Source organism: Lynx rufus, unplaced genomic scaffold, assembly GCF_022079265.1.
Source record: "Lynx rufus isolate CCGP_SWC_20201006 ecotype Redwood Valley unplaced genomic scaffold, mLynRuf1.p SCAF_12, whole genome shotgun sequence".
Classification (NCBI taxonomy): domain Eukaryota; kingdom Metazoa; phylum Chordata; class Mammalia; order Carnivora; family Felidae; genus Lynx; species Lynx rufus.
The window spans coordinates 55,765,153-55,786,839 of record NW_025814826.1 but is presented as its reverse complement, the minus strand read 5'-3'; the positions used below and the strand labels follow the sequence as shown (position 1 = coordinate 55,786,839).

At 51.8% G+C, this 21,687-nt stretch overlaps 1 long non-coding RNA gene across 1 annotated transcript in view; it reads right to left on the bottom strand.

Annotated features, from left to right (window-relative positions):
- Window positions 1-21,687, bottom strand: part of LOC124507806 (uncharacterized) — a 277,191-nt gene that overhangs the window by 109,611 nt on the left and 145,893 nt on the right. Inside the window, exons 3-6 of the long non-coding RNA XR_006961129.1 lie at window positions 17,942-18,073; window positions 12,805-12,975; window positions 7,750-7,874; window positions 2,881-3,007 (exon numbers count right to left, since the gene is read on the bottom strand). This is a non-coding gene — a long non-coding RNA (uncharacterized LOC124507806). The remainder of the gene's footprint in view (window positions 1-2,880; window positions 3,008-7,749; window positions 7,875-12,804; window positions 12,976-17,941; window positions 18,074-21,687) is intronic.

The window sequence follows — 21,687 nt, the reverse complement described above, 5'->3', positions numbered from 1 at the left end:
GGCAAGAGGCAGGGACCAGTTCTTGCAGGAGCTCATCCACTGAACACACCAGAGGCTACAGGGCACTTTTTTGTATCCGTTTCCTTCACTGATAAGTTGGAACAGTGTTACCTAGTAGTGCGGACATCACAGTAGTCAACTTGGAACGGCTCTCAGCACACAATGGACCTTCAAGAGGTATTAACTTTTGTTCGTGTTTCTCCCTTCTTGAATCAAGGAGCATTGGCTCTAAAACGAGAAAACTAACCTATATGCAAACATAAATCCAAGTAAATGAAATTTTACATAAACTACTAAAGCCTAGTGATCATTAAAAAAAAAATTCCTGGGAGGAGCCGATCACGGTTCACTCACGAACTGGGTTTCGAGACATCAAGAACCACTTAACTAATCACTGTTCCTTAGAGGAGCAAATAGGATGACTGTCGCGTGTAATTTACATTCCCCTGGGGAGCCTAGAAGAATGTGCGCTCAGGAATAAAGTTCTCCCTAAAGTTTTCAAGGATGAACAATGGCCGGCTTCCTCGGATAAAGGGAAGATGAGTCAGCTGGTTTCACCGTTAACCGGCGTGGACTGCAGGTCCCCCTGTGCCCCTCCAACCAACAGATTTATTAAGGATCGGATGAGGAAAGCAGACGGTGGATTCAACACCGGGCGAGTGTTCGCTGGGTAAGACTTTTTGTGCGGCACTGCCTGGGTGCAGGAGTATGCAACAGGGATGGGGCTGGATGGAGGTCATCAAGACTAAACACACACATGCACAAGCCACTTTTCCATGCTAATATCCAAACAGGCTCTTTGTTTAAAAAACAAGAGTCAAAGTAGCAGCTCCTACTTTCTCACACCTTCCAATTGCATTTCCCAGAAATATCTGTTCACAAGAAGTACGAACCCTTCTCAGAATTTCTCCATGTGTCGATAAAAACACATTTGCACATTTTGCTCCGTCTCGTTTTACAAAAGTGGGCTGGTTCTATACAAAAAGTACGACTCGTCTTCAGTTAATTGATTATGGACACCTCTCTAAATTCATATATATCGATTTATGTGATTTGTATTTAAATTCTTATTTTTTTTTTAATTTTTCACTTCCGAGTGCCAAAAAGTATTGGCACACTGCCAAAAAGCGTTTACAGATTCAATGAATTCCCATAGTCTTGCCATTTCTCAGTATTGATGTCTTGTGTAACCACAGCACAATTACCAAGTTGTACCAGGAAATTAAGATTAATATAATACGACTGCTTAGTCTAGAGATTCACTGAGATTTTACCAAAGGTGTCTTTTCCAATTCAGAATCCAATCCGGGGTCCCCTAATGCACTCACCTGCCCCATCCCTTAGTCTCCTTTAATCTGGAACCGTTCCTCAGTCTTGCTTTGTCTTCCATTTTTTAAAAGTACTGACCAGTTATTTTGTTGAATGTCCCTCAATTTGGTTTTCTCTCACTATTCCTCATTGTTAATTTCAGCGTTTGTGATTCTGGCAAGAATTCCACAGAACCAGTGGCTGACTCAACAGATGGGGTAGGGATGGCACAAGAGGGGACTAGCATATCCTGTAGTGCCAGAAAGCAAGGCAGTCCTCAAAACATGTGGAGGAAATGTCGACAGAACACAGCGCTCAACCTGAAAGGCCCCCCGTGGCTAGATCTAGAAAAATTTGAGCAAAAAATAACTGCATTTATCAATAATACCCATATAGTAAAAATGCATGGGCTCATACCAGTACAAATCATTAAATTTCTTTGAGTGGAAAAGTAAGCTCTTCCTTACGTTAGAATCCCAACTGATAAGTATAGAAATAATGACGAAATGGACAACCACTGTTTGGCAAGTACGAACAGTTGAATAGTTTCAAGCAGATAATCAATGATGGGTGCTAAAATTAGGTAGGTACAAGCAAGATAAGAAACCCAATGTTTACATAGTTTCAAAGTATCTCCTGACAAGATACTTAAAAATAGTAACTTTATAGTGGAGAAAACTGGCCAACACCGCCTTCATCCAGGGATCAAGGTCAATATAATCAGTAAATGGACAAGCCAACAGACAAGTGCTTCCTGATCTGATGCACTGAGGAGGGCACATCTCACTCTTCTTAGTGACTGTTGAGTAGGACATTGTCAATCATTGTCAATCAGTCTTCCAGGGTCTGCTATTTTATCAATGCTGTAAAATGAGTATCTTTTGCAACTTGTCTTACTATTTCTAGAAGACAGACTGACTCATCAGAAGCGCACACACTCTAAACCTTAAAAGGCCCCTTAAGGGCCTGCCAAAGCTTCCTTCAACAAACTCGGTCTGATTCATCACCGCCTTGGCCCCCCAGCGGTGCATGAGAGTACCCACTTTCCCTTGCCAACATCCATCGCTACAGTCCGCCAGAATGTCCAATGGAGCAAAGGAAACCAGCTATGGCTGTGCCAGCACCAGGGCAGATGCTGTGAGCAGGAGCCACAAGAACAAGGAACGTGGGTCCATCTGTTCGTTGGAGACCTTTTCAGAAGTTTCAGAAGGTCAGGGCTCCAGCCAAACAGCAGTCAACAGCATGCACGTGTGCTACAAAAGACTCCCGGGAAAAAGACTCCCACAAATGTGCAGGGTGCCATATTCACTTGCTATTTGGGAAGGACTCAACAATTTGCATGTGTACCAGTCATCACTGGGCCTCGGCTCCAGATGTCAAGGTAACAAATCTCAGACGGTACCAATGCAGGAATGAAGTTTCCCAATCACACTTGCTAATAATGACTACTAACCTTTGTGTTGTGTTTTACAACCCGCTTCATGTCACCTTATGTAACGTTTCATAACAACTTCAAGAAAAGCATTACTACCTGTACAAAGAGCAGAAACTCAGTGAGGGGAAGTAACTCACTCTGGAAGCCTCGTGCAGAGTTCATCTGGAGAGCAGTGGCTCTGCTGGCCTGGGTCTCTCCCTCAGGCCTGGACGTTCCTGGTCCGAAGGGCACACACACGTTGTCTCATTTCCTCTCCACTGCCACCTGACGAGGTAGGCACCATTATTAATAAGCTTCATTTTGCAAAAAGGAAAAACTGGGCTTTTGCCCAAGTCCTTGCTAGCAGTAAGGGACAGGCTAAGGGCTCCCACTGTGTTATGTGACCTCCAGGCCCATGGTCCGGTGACGGCACTGCTGGGGCTCTTGTCTAGGATCACGGAGACCTTGCTTCCTGCCGACTGTGTCCGAGGCAGTGGGCAGTGAGGGCAGAAGGAGAGCTTTTCACTGTGTCCGAGGCAGTGGGCAGTGAGGGCAGAAAGGAGTGCTTCTCATCCTGCCCCCCCCCCCAACCTCCTTGAGATGGAGAGAGGGAGAGGAAGGGGAAGAAGCTCTGGCAGCTGGGCCAAAGCCCTCCCTTCTCCACTACCCGATAAACCCAATAAATTCTCAGTCACTGATCACCTGCTACATACAAGCTGGCTGGATGCCACGGACCTGCTTTACGAGCTGGCCTAGAGCAAGACACTCCACGCATAAAGAAACAAAACGGCGGTTCAATACCGACAATGGCATCATGAGGGGGAGACGAGACCCACGACTGGATGACACATAAAGGGGCTGAGAAAGGCAGGGTCCAGCAAGGCCTCGGAGCAGGTGGTGCCTACAGTGACCACCAGAAGCCAGAACGAAGTATCTGCCCCTCACGACTCTCCCACCCTGCTGGGGCAGGCCCAAAGGAGCCACGGCTGCAGGGCAGCAGGGAGGGAGCGGTGGTCAGAAGGGGAAACTGTCGGCAGCTGCTAACAACTCCCCGGGCAGGCATCATCCCCATGTCCCAGATGTGGAAAGTGAGGCTCAGAGAGGGTAATGAACTTGCCTAAGGCACCCGGCTACTGATGATAAAACGAAATGAAATAAAAAGTGATGAAAAACACCAAGATAAAAGCCAGGTGGAGCTGGAACTGAAGTCAGGGTCTATCTGCCCTGCTGGGATTCAGGTTTCTTCTGTAATTCACAAGAGCCAAGGGCATCGGATTGTGTAATAAAATCCAGAAGATGGGCCCTGCTATGGACTGAATTGTGTCTCCCCAAAAATGCTTATGTTGAAGTGCCATTCACCAATGTGACTGCATTTGGAGAAAAGGCCTTCGCGGAGGTAATGAGGAATAAATGATGTCATAAAGGTGGAGCCTGGCTCCAAAAGAATGAATGTACTTATAAGAGACACCATACAGCCTGCATTCTCTCTCTCCCTCTCTCTCTCTCTCTTGCTCGCTTTCTCTACGAGGACACAGCAGGAAGGTACCCATCCACCTGCCAGGAACAGATACTTCACCAGAAATTGAATCAGTCACACCTTGATGTCGGGATCCCTAGTCTCAGAACTCTGTGAAAATTAGTTCCCTATTTAAGCCACCCAGTCTACATACAGTATTTTGTTAAGGCAGCCCAAGTTGACTGTGACTGGGCCAATCTATAAGTCAGACCAGTGGCCTGATGAGTGCGTGTGTGTGTGTGTGTGTGTGTGTGTGTGTGTGTGTTTTGAGTATGTTCTCAACACTTGTGTTTGAGCACAGCCCCCAAATTCTGCATAAGTATTTTTTTTTCATTTATACACATAAATGTCTGGATACTATGGAGCTTACAAAAATGAAGACGTTTTCGGGGCGCCTGGGTGGCTCAGTCGGTTAAGCATCCGACTTCAGCTCAGGCCATGATCTCACGGTTCGTGGGTTCAAGCCCTGCATCGGGCTCTGTGCTGACAGCTCAGAGCCTGGAGCCTGCTTTGGATTCACGCTCAGAGACTCATGCTCTGTCTCAGTCTCTCAGAAATGAACAAACGTTAAAAAGAAATTAAGATATTTTCTAAAAAAGGAATAAAACAAACAAAAATAGAAGCTATAACGTTTTCTTCGTATACCCTGTTTGGGGCTGAACTGTGTCCCCAGAAAGATATATTGGAGTCCTACCTCCCGGTACCTGTGAATGTGACCTCATTTGGAAATAGGGTCTTTGCAGAAGTAATCAGGTTAAGGTGAGGTCATCTGCGATTAGGATGGACCTGATCCTTTTAAGAAAAGGGAAATTTGAGCACAGACACACCAGAGAGAAGCCCAAATGAGGACAGAGGCAGAGGCAAGGGGAGGTGCAGCTACAAACCAACGATGGCCAATGACTGGCAGACATCACCACACGCTAGGGGGAGAGGAAGGATTCTTCCCTAGAACCTTCAGAGGGAACACGGTCCTGCCACCATCTTGCCTCCTGGCTTCTGATGTGCACAACTGTCTGAGAACACGTTTCTCCTGTTTTGAGCCCCCTTGTTGGTGGTACTTTGTTACAGCCGCCCTGGCAAACTGATACGCACCCCCGATAAATCCACACAGCCCATTCGGGAAGGTCCTGAATGAGGAAGGTAACGTGCAAAGCAACGCCAGGAAAATGGAATGCATGTACGAAGAAGGCCGGTTTTGGACACAGGTGACCGTCATAATGATCGCTATCGATCAGAAAGACCGAGGAATATCGTGATTTATCATCCACCACACTGCACCCCGAGGAACGTACGGGTTCGGCGGTGGAGTGACGAAAGGGTTGTCGCCATGCCCTGTAAGGAGGGCGAGTTCAGGCGATGGTGCTGGGGCAGCGGGCAAGGGGAAAATCCTGGGAGGAGGGCTGTTCTGGCACACAGGCGACACCCTTCAGTGAGTGGCCGTGGGGGCGGGGGGTGCAGGGTTGCAGGAAGCGTGCCAGAAGCGGCCTCCTGTGGGGTGTCGGCAGGGAGGAAACCCCCTGGCAAGCACCGGCCCATGTGCCCTCCCCACGCTGGCCTCACTTTCCCGTCAGCGCTGCCCTGGTTCATTTTGACAAGGCTGTTTCCACCCCGCAGGGGGGACACGCCTCTGCGGACACAGAGGAGCCCGGCCCACCCCGGGGACCAGGGCTCATTGTGGAAAACCCAGAGCATCGCCGCCCGCCCTGCTCAGCGGGCTGTGAACCAGGGGCTGCCGGCGGGCCCCCCCCCCCCTGCCGCCCCAGGAGTGCCGGTGGTCGTGGGAGGCAGCAGGAGGTGAGGACGGCCAGCAGTGAGTGGAAGCTGCAGGCCAGCAGGCCTTCCAGGAAGGGCTTGCAGGTGGGCGGTGGGGCCCCCGGGTCACAAGTTTGGACACCCGCTTCGAGCTCAGCTGAGCGAAGGAGACAGGGGTGGGAAATACGGACAGGCGCCCTGCGTGTTAATCAGGGTCCCATCTGGGACGAGGAAGCACACCAGTCGCCTCAACAGGCACAATTTCAGACAAAGAGCCGTTTACTGAACAGGCAGGAGGAGGACCCCAAGGCAGCCCGCCCCCTCAGGGATGGGGCGCGAGAGTGGGGTTCTGAGAAGTCTGGCGGGGCCTGTGGGGGTCCTGGCTGGGGTGTCATCTCCTACAACAGCCAGTGAGGCTGGTGCCCAGAGTGCGGGACCAAAAAAACATGCTTGCAAACTGGAAGCCACTGTTGGCACGGGACCACATGCTGCTGCCAAGGGGAGGAAGAGTTGCCGCGGTGACCATGTCAGGAACAGGGGGCAGACGGCACCCTCCTCCCTCCCAGGCCTGCAGTCCCCTCGGAGCCATCAGATCTGGCCACACTGGGCCAGCAGTCCTCCCGGGCTGGAACCAGAAACCGCGGGCTGGCCACCACTCCCTTTATGCTGGGCATGCACGAGGGCAAGAGCCAAAAAGTTTACAAACAACTAGTCAGGCACAGACCCGAGCTGGGCAGCCCAGCCCGTACGTCACACTAGGTGTCCCAGTTCCTCATGGGCCCTGTGTGCCTCCCAGTTCCCCACCAATCCCTGCCGCCTGCCCACCAGGCCCACATCACTCCCTCACGCTGCCTGCCTGGCCCTGGAGATAAATGAGTTCGAGACACCTGGCAGAAAAGGAAACCAGGGGGGGCATCCCACAGTGTATGTGAATGCCTTCATGCCCATTTGGCAAGCATCAAGTTCCAAGAAGTCAGGGGCATGTGTTTGTCCACGGCTTTATTTTCCCACCAAACTCAGGAGCTGAATGGATGAAGCCTCTCCTTCCCTCGAAGGTTTGGTCTACTTGGAAGATGTGGAAAAGAAAGGAAGAAAGGAAGGAGGGAAGGAAGGAGGAAAGGAAAGGAAAAAGGAAAGGAAAGGAAAGGAAAGGAAAGGAAAGGAAAGGAAAGGAAAGGAGGAGGGAAAGGGAGGGAGGGAGGGAGGAAGGAAAAAAGAAGAAAGGGAGGGAGGGAGGGAGAAAGCGAGAGGAAGGCAGAGAGAGACAGGAAGGAAGGAAGGAAGGAAGGAAGGAAGGAAGGAAGGAAGGAAGGAAGGAAAGAAAAAAGGAAAGGAAGGGGAGGGGAGGGGAGGGGAGGGGAGGGGAGGGAAAGGAAAGGAAAGGAAAGGAAAGGAAGGGAGGGAGGAAGGAAAAAAGAAGAAAGAGAGGGAGGAAGGGAGAGAGAGGAAAGCAGAGAGAGACAGGAAGGAAGGAAGGAAGGAAGGAAGGAAGGAAGGAAGGAAGGAAGGAAGGGAGAGAGGGAGGGGCACATTCTAATGGGGTAAGCCAGGGGGCTCAGGAGTGTGGAAAGAGAGGCCAAGCAGTAGGGGTGACATGGAAAAAAGCTTCCTGCAGGACAGGAAGGCCAAGAGACCACGAAAGGCACACAGGCCCAGAAAGAGCTATGCAAAGGCCAGTGTGCCTGTGATAGCTTCCTGGTCTACAAGCATTCTGGGCAGTACACATTTCTGAGCCTCTGTCCCACTGTGTCTGGCTCACCTTCACTTCTGCTCATGAGACCACACTGCTCACAGGGAAAAGTCCAGTGTTCTCAGCCACGGCTTTCTGCCCGCGTGGACTTTTGGACCTCACCATTCATCGCCACCCCCTGCCAACCAATGTGGCTGAAAAAAAAAACAAGTCTGTTCAACAGTGCGTGAGTTAGAGCTGGGACATCAGTATGAATTCAGTTAGCTTCATATAGATCCAGAAGGATACTCATGCAAATATTTATGCACATGTGGGTATATGTAAGTTAGTACACACACACACACACACACACACACACACACACACACAATTTTTTTTTTCTAATTTTATTTCTTTATTTTGAGAGAGAGAGCATGAGCAGAGGAGGGGCAGAGAGAGAGAGAGGGAAGGAGGGAAGGAGGGAGGGAGAGAGGGAGAGGGAGAGAGAGGGAGAGAGAGGGAGAGAGAGGGAGAGAGAGGGAGAGAGAAAATCCAAACCCGGTTCAATGCCATCAGCACAGAGCTCGACGTGGGGTTTAAACTCACGAACCATGAGATCAGGACCTGAGCCGAAATCAAGAGTGGGACACTTAATGGACTGAACCACCCAGGTGCCCCTACACACATATATTTCATCGCTATCCCTGAGAAGGCCTAGGAGCAGTGACACCCCAGTAGCAATGAGCACATCTAGTACCTGCGCCTTGGTTTCTAATCTCATTCTCTGACAAAAGAAACCAGGGGAAATTTCCTCGGGGAAATGGCTGATTCTATGTCTGGGGCAGGAAATCCAGAGGTAGTGCCAGAAAGTAAGGAAATGCTCAAAAACAAGCAAACAAACAAAAACTGCCCCAATAATGGGAGGTGTGTGAAACTAATGGCGGAGGGGGTATGTCAAAAGGACAAGGCAGCCAACCGGAAGGGCTCCCAGGGGCCAAGGCTGGAAAAACATGAGCAACGCAACAAATGAAGTCCTACTGGACTCTAATCCAAAGTATATAATAAATATAATACACATCTGTGATGCCACACTGATGTATGTAGACACATACACACACATAGACACAGACATAGACATGGGGGCTGGGAGACAAATCTCCTGCGGAGAAGGATTCCAAGTAGTCGCCGTAGATACTCCACCACCAAGAGGTAGAATAATCTCCCACTCCCTAAGTGTGGGCTATATACAGTGACATCTGTCCGCTTGGGGGTGGGGGGGACGGTGGGAGAGGGAGAATATTTTACAATGGAGAAATCTGACAAATGGTGGTCAAGGTTAACATTGACGGTGATTACTCAGGTGGTAGCATACAGCCTTGAAACGATGTGATGAAAATAGCACTCTGCCCCCGGGGTCTTCCTTCCCAAAGCCATTATCCCAGTCTACTGCTGAGAAAAACATCAGGCGAATCCTAACTGAGGGACAATCTACAAAGTACCTGGCCAGTACGCTTCAAAACTGTCAAGGTCATCAAAAATAAGGGAAGTCTGAGAAACTGTCACAGCCAAGAGGAACCTAAAGAAACATAGCAACTAGATGTAATATAGTATACCGGATGGGATCCTGAGAAGTAAAAGGACATCAGGTAAAAACTGAGGCGATCTAAAAAGTATAAATGATAGTTAACTATAATGCATTGATACTGGTCATTAATTGTAACAAATGGGCCACAGTAACGTAAAAGGTTCATACCAAGGAAAACTGACTGTGGGGTATATGAGACCATTCAGAAAGGCTGTCACAATTTTCTGGTAAAACGTGCAACTGTTCTAAAAATAAAGTCTGTTAAAAAAATGTGTGTGAAGGATAGGCACGGGGGAGTGGACGCACAGGGGGTATAGGTAAAAAATTACGACATCTGGAATACTTCCCTGCGTTTCTGCTCCTGTGATGACCGTCTTGCAGTGCTCCCATTCAACTCTGGAAAACGTTATCAGCCTGGAAGGGAACTGGTGTGAACGTGGACTGTGTAAGCTGGGAGGAACTCTGGCAGCCAGCCAGTCGCTGCTTTCACTTATCACTGGAGACCATCGGGTTCCGAGGGCCCGTAGCAAATGGCCAGTGAACCCTTCAGCTCAGTGGCCAGGGGCGGAGCATCTCCGGTGTCTTTGAGGAGCCAGGCAACAATGTCATTTGGTCCTCAGAACAGCTCACTCTGCACAGGAGGAAACTGAGGCTCAGAAGCATCCAAGAGCCTTCTTCCCAGTGGTGAAGCAGAGACCAGGGCTCGCGTCTCCTGCCTGGGACGCTTCCCATACCCCTCCCCCACATGGCCAGTTACGGTCTCAAGTGCCCCCCAGTCCACCAGGGAAGAAGCAAGATCAGAGAGGATGGCGTTTAAATTATCTTTTTTCCTCTTATTATTACTTTTTTTTTTTTTTTAACATTTATTCATTTTTGAGAGAGCGGGCGGGGGAGGGACAGAGAGAGGGGCGGAACACAGAATCCAAAGCAGGCTCCAGGCTCCAAGCTGTCAGCACAGAGCCTGACACGGGGCTCAAACTCAAGGACCGTGAGATCATGACCTGAGGCCGAAGTTGGCCGTTCAACCGACTGAGCCACCCGGGCACCCCTTCGTATTTTTATTTGTATGAAACTTCTCCTTAATGCATCTCACTTCCCACAGGCTTGAAGCCAGGGTGCCTCAGCTCTGCAACAGCAGAAAAATGGCCATATGAGTCCTTGAGGCTGAACGCTGTCCGAAGCTAGAGCAGATCAATTCTCTACTTTAATAAAGGTTTCATCTTTGCAGGAGGATAAAAGGAACCCCGCAGGCCAGCTTGCATCTATCCCATGGATGGGTGTTTTCTTCCCAAAGGCACCTGCTACAACCGATTCTGCAAGAGTGACACAACTGGAGGAAAAACGGCTGGAGCAGAAGAATGAGAATTCCCAGTAGGCTGGTCATTACTCAGTGACAACAGGGACCCAGAATGCAGCAGCACAGGGCTTCTGGAACCACCCGCATCTCAGAGGAGCCAGGCCACAAGACAGCTGTGTGCCATGTGGGGCTCTGTCACTTATTTCATTACAAACCGAGGAGAAAACCCACTGGAGCCAGTCCCCGGGACAAACCCGGATCCCAGAGGAGCAGGGCAGGAGGTTTCTCACTGGAGAGAATCTGGCGCCCAAGCTGGGAAGCATCCGGGAGGGAACAGGGGCCGTCTGGGGTAAGAGGCACCAAGAGACCCACTGGGATGGACCGACCCAGGATGTGGAGCCCTTACTTCGATTCAGCTAACGGTTCTCTCGTTAGTAAAAGCTCCTGGATATCAGCCCCAAGTTAGAAAATAAAAAGAGCGTGAAATGATGCAAAAGCACATAGTACTAATCTGTGCGTCACACACATTCCATGGGAAGATGCCTTCATTTGCCGTCCAGGGTGTGTTACTGAACCTCCACCCCCTCACACGTTCTGAAAAATGAGATAATACATGGAAAGTGTTGGGAACGCTATGAATAATACATGCGCGTTACTACTGTATTATTGGTGTTCGTGCCCCACCCAACACCACTACTACTCCCCTGAAGGCAGCACCCTGTTAGTGGTGCCGAATCGCAACTAGTAGGACCCCCAGTGCTCAGCCGCGTCGGGAGGAAGCAGATGGGCGGGCTGCGAGAAGGCACACGCAACTGACGTGAGCAGCTCCTGCGACACGGGGAGCAGATCTGAGACGGGAGGCAGCCCCGTGGGTCACAAAGAGCAAGACCGGGACTCCAGGGCTGCCTCGAGTCCCAGGCACCTGATGCCATGACCACGGGAGTGTTCGGTAAAGAGCGGATCTTGTGCGAGCAAGAAAGACACAAAGTGAGAACTGTCAGCGGGGCGGGGCTGAGGGAAACCCTGCGCCAGGACAGACAGAACAGAGAATAGCTCTTATGGTCGCTCCACTGGGCACCTCATTTAAATATTTTTTTATGTTTACTTATTTTTGAGAGAGACAGAGACAGAGACAGAGCACAAGCAGGGGAGGGGCGGAGGGAGAGGGAGACACGGAATCCCAAGCGGGCTCCAGGCTCCAAGCTATCAGCACAGAGCCCGACGCGGGGCTCGAACTCATGAACCATGAGATCATGACCTGAGCTGAAGTCGGACGCTTAACGGACTGAGCCACCCAGGCACACCAACCGGACACCTTACTTTAAAGATGGGACTGTGAAGGTTCAAAATTGTCGGCCAGGACCCGACACGTAAAGAGGAGCTTTGGGGCCAAGGCAATCAAACCTCCCTGCAGCCTGTGGCCTGTGGCCCAAGACGTGCGTCCGCCATGCATCTTAGACTGCTCGGGCTGTGTAACTAAACTCCAGAGGCCACGTGGCTTGCACAGCAGACATTTATTTTCTCGCAGCTCTGGAGGCAAGAAGTCTGAGGCCAAGGTTCTGGCCCCTTCGGTCTCTGGTGAGAGATCTCTTCTCCGCGGACAGACAGCCACCTTCTTGCTACGTCCTCACACGAGAGACGAGGTGCAGCTCTCCCACGAGCTCTGCCGCCTCTCTTCTTAGAAAGACACTAAGCCGATCAGATCAGGGCCTCACCCTCGAGTAAGCTTCCGTACTCCCTGCGCTCAAATACAGTCACACTGGGGGTGGGGTAGAGAGCGTACATTTAGTCCATAACACTACACAAATACAGTTGTTTGAATGCTGTCTCCCCCAGTGTGTTTATCCACTGTTGTCTCCGCAGAGCTGGGGCACCACCCGGCTCACGGTGGGGATGCGGACCAGGGTAGGAGGACCGGGAGGAGGGGCTGTATCCTGCCAGGGCCACCACAGCAGGTGCTGGGGAGGGGGACTCGGAGAGGGAGACCTCCACCCGGGCAGCAGCCACAGAGCAGCCCCGTGATCCCCTCATCCCTTTCCCCCAAGAGGCACTGGGGAGAGAAAGACCCTCATCTTCCGAAGAAAAATCTGGGAGACGGGGAAAGGAAGACGGCAGAGAAAAATCATGGGAGAGGGGCACACGGACACACAGATGCAGAGGTGAGGGGCCGCAAAGAGACAGTCCAGACAGGCTGCAGATCAGATTCGGATTCAGAAGATGCACGTTCGAACTTGAGATGCAGCAGGCAGCAGGGAGGCCTCACCAACACCACCTCTCTGAGTCTGCAGTCCACTCATCTGTGAAATACGGCGTCCCGGTCTGCTCAGCCTGCTCTCACAGGATGCCACTCACAGCGGGTGGCTTAGATGACAGACATTCATCTCTCCCGGTCCTGGCGGCTGGACATCCAAGACATGCTGGCAGATTTCAGGTCCTGGTGTGCAAAAGATAGTCTTCCGGTTTGTGGCCTTACACTGCAGAGAGTGGAGAGAAGCTTCTCTCTCTCTCTCTCTCTCTCTCTCTCTGGTCCTTTTATAAGAACACTAATCGCATCGTGAGGGCTCCACCCTCATGACCTCATCACCTCCCAGAGGCCCCACCTCCTGAGGCCATTGCATTTGGGATTAGGGTTTCATCGTACGGATTTGGGGTGGCACTGGTAAGCGGCCCACGACCACAGGGACCCAGACGGCCAGTCTCCGCTTCCAGATGTCTTTCAGAGCAAGAAATAAAGGTGGCTTTTCCCTCCTTTACACTTGAGCACCCTGCACACTGGGATGCTGCAGGTTCTGAGTAAATAGTCGTGGACGAAAAGACAGGAGAACAGACGAGGGAGAACTTTACAAACTGAAAGTCCTTAAGTGCATGGCAGTGCTTATCATGTTTCCCAAAGCAGACCGGGGGGCCCTCGAAAGAGGAGTACTTTCCAGCCATCGAAAGAATGAAATCCTGCCATTTGCAACAATGTGGGTGGAACTGGAAGGTATTATGCTAAGTGAAAAAAGTCGGAGAAAGACTTTTCATATGACTTCACTCGTATGTGGAATTTAAGATACAAGACAGATGAACATAAGGGAAGGGAAGCAAAGATAATATAAAAGCAGGGAGGGGGACAAACCATAAGAGACTCTTAAATACAGAGAACAAACTGAGGGTTGCTGGCAGGGTGTTGGGTGGAGGGAAGGGCTAAATGGGCAAGGGGCCCGAAGGAGGGCACTTGTTGGGATGAGCACTGGGTGTTATACGTAACTGATGAATCACGAAATTCTATTCCTGCAAACATTATTATATTATATTACATGTTAACTAACTTGGATTTAAATTTTAAAAAATAATTAAAAAAATATTTTTTAAAAGATGGTCAAATCTAAAAAAAAAGCAAAAACAAAAGAAAGAAAGAGGAGTACTTTCTACATTGTTTCCGACTTTCTGGCCCAAACTCCAAGCACCTCAAATTCAGTCAGCCCGAGAAAACACTGCCCATGCACGTCCTGCACTCCTGTCCCGATGCCAAGAGCTGGGACTAGACACAGAGGGCAAGACCCGTAGCCTCCTCAGAAAATATTTCCAGTGCAGGGGAAAGAGCTGATATTCAAGAAAGTTGTGGGGCGCCTGGGTGGCGCAGTCGGTTAAGCGTCCGACTTCAGCCAGGTCACGATCTCGCGGTCCGGGAGTTCGAGCCCCGCGTCAGGCTCTGGGCTGATGGCTCAGAGCCTGGAGCCTGTTTCCGATTCTGTGTCTCCCTCTCTCTCTGCCCCTCCCCCGTTCATGCTGTCTCTCTCTGTCCCAAAAATAAATAAACGTTGAAAAAAAAATTTAAAAAAAAAAAAAAGAAAGTTGTACGCTGCTTCTGGCGACAATGAAGCCCACGGGGGAGATAATAAGAGCCGAAGTTACAAAGCCTGGCCTTTAATAATAATCACAATAATTATCACACATAACGGTAACTGTAGTGGTTGTCCATCTGTGTGGCCAGCTGCTGGACTGGTGGGACTGAGAGAGTCCCAGAAGCACTTTTGTGTTCAGGGGATAGCCCGGACACCAGGCACTGCCTCGGCATAAGCCCACGGTAGAACCACTGGGGAAGCTCAGCGTCTGCTGGTGTGGCAGATATTACCAGAAAAAAACAAAATTAGGTGCGTTTTCCCCTAGACTTACAAATCCCTCTTCTGCATTTGCCCTCACATTTTGACATTAACTGAACTCTGTCTTCACTACTAAAAATAAACTCCAGGTCAAATGCAATGAGCCAAAAACCTCAATATGAAACCACAAGAAACAGAGTAATAGTAAAATGGGCTAATAGCAGAGGTGTTCTGAAAAAACGTTTCTGTTTCAAGCCCAGAGTCCCGAGTGGGCCAGGAGTTCCTGCGGTGCTGCAGGCAGTGAACACAGGAAGCAGCCTGTGGCTAGAGAAGACCAGGGTGGGCTCGTGCCCACGGTCAGGCAGGCAGGCAGGCAGGCATGAGCTCTCAGATGCCCTCTCCCCAAAAGTCAGGGTCGGGGGGCAGCTTGAGAATACCAATCAGGCAGGAGCCGGGAGGTGCTCCCAGGGGGCGCTGGTGCCAGGGGAGGAGTCCAGAAGAGCAAGGTGAGGGTCAGAGGGAAGAAGTCAAGCCTGTGTGCATGTCCAAGGAAGGGCTGGGATGAGAGGATAACCTGTCAGAAGCAGACAGGTAAGGAAGGAAGTGGAGGAGAAGCCAGTAATAAGGGCTCCCTTTTTGCTGAGCATTTTCTCAGGCCAGCTTTGGGATCCTCAAGACCAACCCAAGGTGGGGCTGGTCCATTCTGCGGCTGAGAAACGAGAACTTGGAGAACGGGAAAGGACCTGTCCAGGGTCACGGGGGCGTGGCGGGGGGGAGCGGCGAGAATGCAGGTGTACTGTGGGATCTCTGTTCCACGGCAGGCTCACGGAAGGCAGGGGTGCAGGTGGGAGGGCCCCCAGTGGAACAGCAGTGCCTTCAGGATGGGCAGACCACATGCACAAGCACGGTGCCGACGCCTTTCTCAGAGCCCCCGGCACAGAGCAGCCCTGCCCGGACCCGTTCAGGACGGTGCACCTCCGAGCCCCAGCACGGCCTCCTGCTCCCTCCAAGTGCTCCCAACAGCTGAGTTCTGGGGAAACTCCTTTCCCATCATCCCAGACAGATCGGTCCAGCCTCTCCTCTGTCCACAGAATGCAGGCGACGCTGCTCACTTCTGCCATGGCTACGGCCGTAAGAGACGGCTCAATGCGTCTCCCAGCTCCCCCTACCCAGCGACTGGAGACCCGTCATCCCCCGTCCTTCGAATGGAACAGCTGGAACAGCTGGAACACCAGCCCTAATTCCAGGTGCCATGGGAAAAACAGTGACCACAGAAGAGGCACCTGCACTAGTCCTGCTTCCAAAGTGGGCCGCCCGGATCAGGAGCGGGGGGGGGGGCTCTGGAAGCAAAACGCAAGGACTGGCTGAGTGCACGAGGACCAAGGAGCACACGACAGCTTCCACAGGAGGCCTGTCAGCTGCACTCGGTGCAGACGAGTTCCGTCCCCAAAGTGGGAAATCGGATCCTGACGTGGAAATGCGGGATAGGAGGGCACTGGGGTGCTGAGCACAGGATGCGGGGGCTTCCCAACCGTAAAGCAGCTCGGCTCCTACTGACATGCGCCTTCCAAGAGCCTCAGGCTGCAGCACCCTCTCTGCAAAGCCTCCCCAGTGGACAAGAGCCCCTCCGCAGCCCTCCATGCCCGTGGGGAGTCTGGAGAACCCAGATGTGTGTCGGTTCCCCCACCCTGAGTGAAGAGCGGGGTCTCCCGCTCACCATCATGTATGTCACGGGACTGCCGGGGACACAGGAGATCAGAGATACAAATGCACCCGGGACACAGTTAAGACACAAGAGAAAAGACACCAGGAGCACATGAACACCATCCCCTGCTATCCTGTCACCCTGACTTCCTACCTGTCTTCTCACAAGCCCCCACTTGGATCAGGTTTCCTTTTTTCTATGTGACTTATTCTTTTCAACATCTTGCGGGTTTTTTTGTTTTGTTTTTATTTCAACTGACCTCTTTCTTTGCTGTCAGTCTTTAGAAACTTTCTTCTTTTGGTTCTCTCTCTCTTTCTCTTACTCTCTGCTTCCTCCTTTTCAATTATTCATTCCTTTTGTCCTTTCAACATCCACAAGAGTGTCAGGGGGGGTGTCGGGATGGGTAAGACGGTCTTTTGCTCTCACCAGTGACTGGGGGCACAGGCTCGGGTGGGGAAGAGAATGACGTGGTATGAGGGAAGCACGCCCTAGAGCGCTGGCAACAGTCTGGAAGAGGAAGTAATCAACTCTGCGGGGGTAAGGGGTTGTCTGTGTAGCATGCACAAGCCGTTGCCCAGACAGACCTGGCGGTAGGTGAAAGGCAGAGACAAGAGCAGACCACGGACTTCAAAATAGCCTGCTGCCTGGAAGGAACCGTACACGGTATAGTTAATGAATTAAAAAAACAACACCCTAGCGCTCCTGGGGGGCTCAGTCCATTAAGCATGTGACTCTTGGTTTCTGCTCAGTTCATGATCTCACAGTTTGTGAGTTCAAGCCCCACACTGGGCTCTGCGCTGACTGTGTGGAGCCTGCTTGGGATTCTCTCTCTCTGCGCCTCCCCTGCGCATGTGCTTGCTCTCTCTCTCTCTCTCTCTCTCAAAATAAATAAATAAACTTAAAAAAAAAACAAAACAAAATACCCTCCTGTTTTGGAGCATTTCCTCCTCCATGCCAGGCAGCCGGCTGAACTATCTCCACTATCTCATTCAATACCCACGACATCCTCTTGAGGCAAGAGCTAATACGATCCCTATCTTACAAATGAGGAAACCGAGGCTGGGAGCAGCTGAGAAATTCACCCAAGACGAGGCAAGTGGCAAAACCAGGAAAACTGGGGTCTGCCTGAATCCCAGGCTTTCAGCTCTTCCTTCCCCCAAGGGAGCCTCTGGCTTGGTGTGACTGAGCATTCAATGTACGGAGGCGGGAAGCAGGCAGCCCCAAAAGGAGCTTTGCTCCCCACGCACTTCCTCACGCTCCTCCGGTGCCGTCCCCACACGTCTCAGCAGGACAGCCAGAGCACCCGTCACCTTCTGCCAGGAGGAAAGGCTTGGGGTAGCCCCCCTAGGAGGTGGTGGGCTCCATCCTCGGCCAGGGCCAGAGGGAGAGCTCCGAAAGCACAGCACTGAGGCCCCTGAACACCGAGAACCAGGTCCTGTGTGTCAAGGTGAGATTACGGGAAGCCAGCTTCTCAAACCAGCACAGGAAGCGAGGCCAAGAAGTCAAGAACCACACCCCAACTTGTGTTGCAGGAGATCGCCGATTCCCAAGGCCTTTTTTTTTTTTTTTTTTTTTTTGCTCCACAAAGTTCAAGAGAAGAAATCTCTTACCTTTAGTCTCCAAATCCCACAATGGTCTGGCTTTAGTTCAGAGAAGGACTGTTCTCAAGTTCCTCTAGAGTACCAGAGGGATACATATTTTTTTCAGATTGAAGGCACCAAAATCTCAGGTAGGACAGGATTCTGTAAACATGCAAGAAAAGGACCGAGAATTATTAGTATTAATGCTTATACAAAATGGATGAGATGTTTCAATCCTGTGAAAAACTACCAAGGGCATATTAATACATGCTAAATGAGAAACTTCAGAAAAGCAGACATTTACTGAGCAACCACCATGTGCCAAGCGCCGTGTTAGACATTCCACTGCATTAAGCCATTTAATCCTATAAGACCAGTTTCGATGGCTCCATATTTCAGAAGTCACCTAAGAGGCCAGGCCAGAACTGAAAGTCAGGTCTTCCTGACTCCAAAGCCCTGGCTGATCGATCACGTTTTCCTCCCCCGCTAAAGCTTTTCCATTCACCTGAGTCCAGGAAGTCTGGGTAAAGGGAAATGAGAAACACACCCAGTAACTCCATTCTGAGAATGTCCTGTCCCCGGATGCCCAGCCCATTGCACAGATGATGGGGGTAATATGAACCCTGGAAGCTGCGTCAGATTAACTTCGATGTAAGTTTTATCTGAGCTCAACACTGTCATCGGGTAACATGTGATCGGTAGACATCATGCATTACTCAGGGAACAAAAAATGTAGCTTCACCAGGGATTCTTATCCTAACTGATAATCGGCCCAAAGGGCTGGGGGGAAAAGGGCGAGGGGGCCGCTGCTGGTCTTACCAGCTCTGGAGGGGCCTAAGGCACCTGAAGCAGAGCCAAATCACATTTACAACGGGGTGATTCTCCCCCATTCCAGACCTCCCTCCTGTACACCAAAGACCCCTGGCACCCTGGCCGCCAAATCACCAAGAAGATGGGGCGAGTGAACACGGGCTCAGAATAAGACTGACAAATTGTGCAAGGGCATTTACCCTCAAGTGGGGGAACAGCTGGAGAAACACGCTCACCCCACAGCCACAGCAGAGGCCAGGTGGCTTGGATTCCCCACCGTCCACTCCTTCTCTCTCCTCCAGGAAAAATTTGGTCACAGGTTGCTTCTCTGAGGCCCCCTGGTTGTCACACTCCTCCCCTGGACGTGTTAGTATCGCAGACGGACCCACAGCAGTTCTGCAAGCCCAGGAGTGCCTGTCTCCTCCCACCAGGTGCTGGGCTCGCCCGTCCGTCCAGCCCCAGCACCCAGCACCCACCAAAAGGGGCTCAACCCCCAGCACTCAGGGAAGTCCCTTGACTGGCAACCCGCTCAGAAGGAAGCCCTCCTGGGCACATCTACGCTCCAGCTACTGGCGCCTCCCTATTTTTAAGGCACTTTTGTGCCTTACTGTCAAAATGCATTCGCCTTATTCCCTGGAGAGGGCAAGAGCCCAGCTCCCTGGTTGTTAGACGACCTAGATTGGCATCCCAGGTCTACCAGAGTCTAATTCTTAGGGGCTGGAGCAAGTGACCCTCTGAGCCTCAGTTTCTCATCTTAACGTTTATTCATTTTTGAGAGACAGAGAGACACCGAATGCAAGCGGGGGAGGAACAGAGAGAAAGGGAGGGGAAGCAGGCTGCAGGCTCTGAGCTGGGGCTCGAACATTCGGGGCTCTAACTCACGGAGTGTGAGATCACGACCTGAGCTGAAGTTGGACGCTTCACCGACTGGGCCACCGAGGCGCCCCTTAAAGGTTTGTTAGTGTCAAGTGAGAGCCTCTGCAGAGCTTAGCATGGGGCCGGACCTGTTGTGAATACTCAGAAATGCCCAGAACATCATTTAAGCAAATGCTTGGGCCTTAACTTCGTAGTCTCCTCCCAGTCAGGAGGAAAAGGTCTCCCCTCCTCCTGTCTCAGCACGATGACTTGGTGTAGGGGCTCGGTCCTCGGGGCCAAGGGAACAAGCAAAGCCCTGGGAATCCATGCAGTGGGTTAACACTCAGCCATCCTCCGGCTGTGCCTCCAGCAGTAAACGGCGGTACGCACGAGAGGTGCTCTACGGACAGGAAAGCAGGAGAGAACCGTACCGGATCAAGCTAACGGCGTCATTTACAAGCACCATCGGTACAGGGCACCCTGCCGAGGCATATCCCCACAGGACCATCCCGAGCACTCACCATGACCCCAGGACGGCAGGGCACAGCATGAGCCCCATCTCCATCTTACAGACCTGGAAACTAACGGTCGGAGGGGCTACGGGGGCTGCCCGACACCCAGTCGTGACTCCGCAGCCGAATCACTGCTTTGCAAGCTCACTGCTTCCTCCTGGAGAGAACAGCGGCGGTAATACGCATCGGCTCCTGCGGAACAAGAACCTCTTTCCAAGGCAACCAATTGATGAATGTTTTTAATTACCGTTTTAAACCACACGCACAGAGCAATGTTCCGTGGAAAATGAGGAACCAGAACTTCCAAGTTTCTCCCAGGGGCCAGTCCAGCCAGGTGCTGGCTGCCAGAGCCGGGGGTGGGGAGTCGTGCGCCGGCCAGGGCGGTCAAGGTGGGGACGGTCACAGCCCTGCCTCAAGGCACTGAGCCTGACGGCCGGTGTGGTCACTTCCCACCCACAGAGACAAGCCAGGGCCAAAGGGGACCGGTCCAGCACAGGGTGACAGGAGTCTCTTGGCTACTCCTCAGGAATCCATCAGTGGCAGCAGAGGAGAGAGCTGGGTGCTTAGGGAAGTCTGACACGTCGCTTGTGCTGGGGCCTGGGTGAGGCGGCTGCTACTCCCAGAACGAACGTCCTGCCTGACACTCTGTCTCAAGGACAGGACATTTCACCTGCTCTGCAGGTGACAGAGATACCCTGCATCTGAACCAGGGGGCCTTGGGCCTTCTCAGGATGCTGATAACGCTTCCCTGATGTGGCCTGGGATCACTGCTGGGGCCCAATGCTGTGTCCAAATGAATAAGGAATCAGAGTGCCCACGACCCCAAGGTCCCGAGGAAGTGAGAGGCAGACTGGGGCACAGAGACGGGCCCTCTCCTGTTGTGCTCAGGGCCCTCACTGGCTCTGCCAGTGGAATTGCAAGTGTGTCCTGTGCCCAGGGGTCCTCTGCTCTACAACCCAGAGGCAGGGCCATATCATCTTCCTGTCTCCGACAGGAAGGTGAGGGCACAGAGTATGACCTACAGTACTGAATAACTAACGATCGAGAGCATATCATCGGGTCAGTTGGCCTCGAATGCCACTTATATGCTGCCTGGGCAATGGAGCCAACTGGGTACGCTGAAGGCAGCCAGGACCAGCCACTTGGAGGTGGGGGCCCTGGGCTGCTTGGCAGGAGAGAGAGCTGGCCGTGAAATGAAAGACTACACAGGGATCCCTGACTTGGAAATCATCAAAATGCCACCGAGGTGGACTACAGCACCTGCAGAAGTAGATGGACGGGACAGCTGTCCCCAAGAAGCCCCTGAGAGCAGGCGCCAGCCCTGGGATGTGTTTACTCCCTCTGGAAAAGGCCTGGGGAAAGGACTCTCCTGGAAAGTCAGCAAAGCCAGACAAGCCGGTGAAAGCCTCCAGCCTGGCTCAGCACGGGGCCCCAGCAGTGATCCAGAAGGACATCAGAGGTATTATCAGTGTTGCCCCCAATTCTATGAGGTCCAGCAGGGCTGAACGCAGAGGTGACATGTGCACTCAGGACGCAGGCTGCTGGGGTCCGAGCTAGTCCTACCAGCTAATAGCTGTGCACCCTGGGCAATTTACTTGA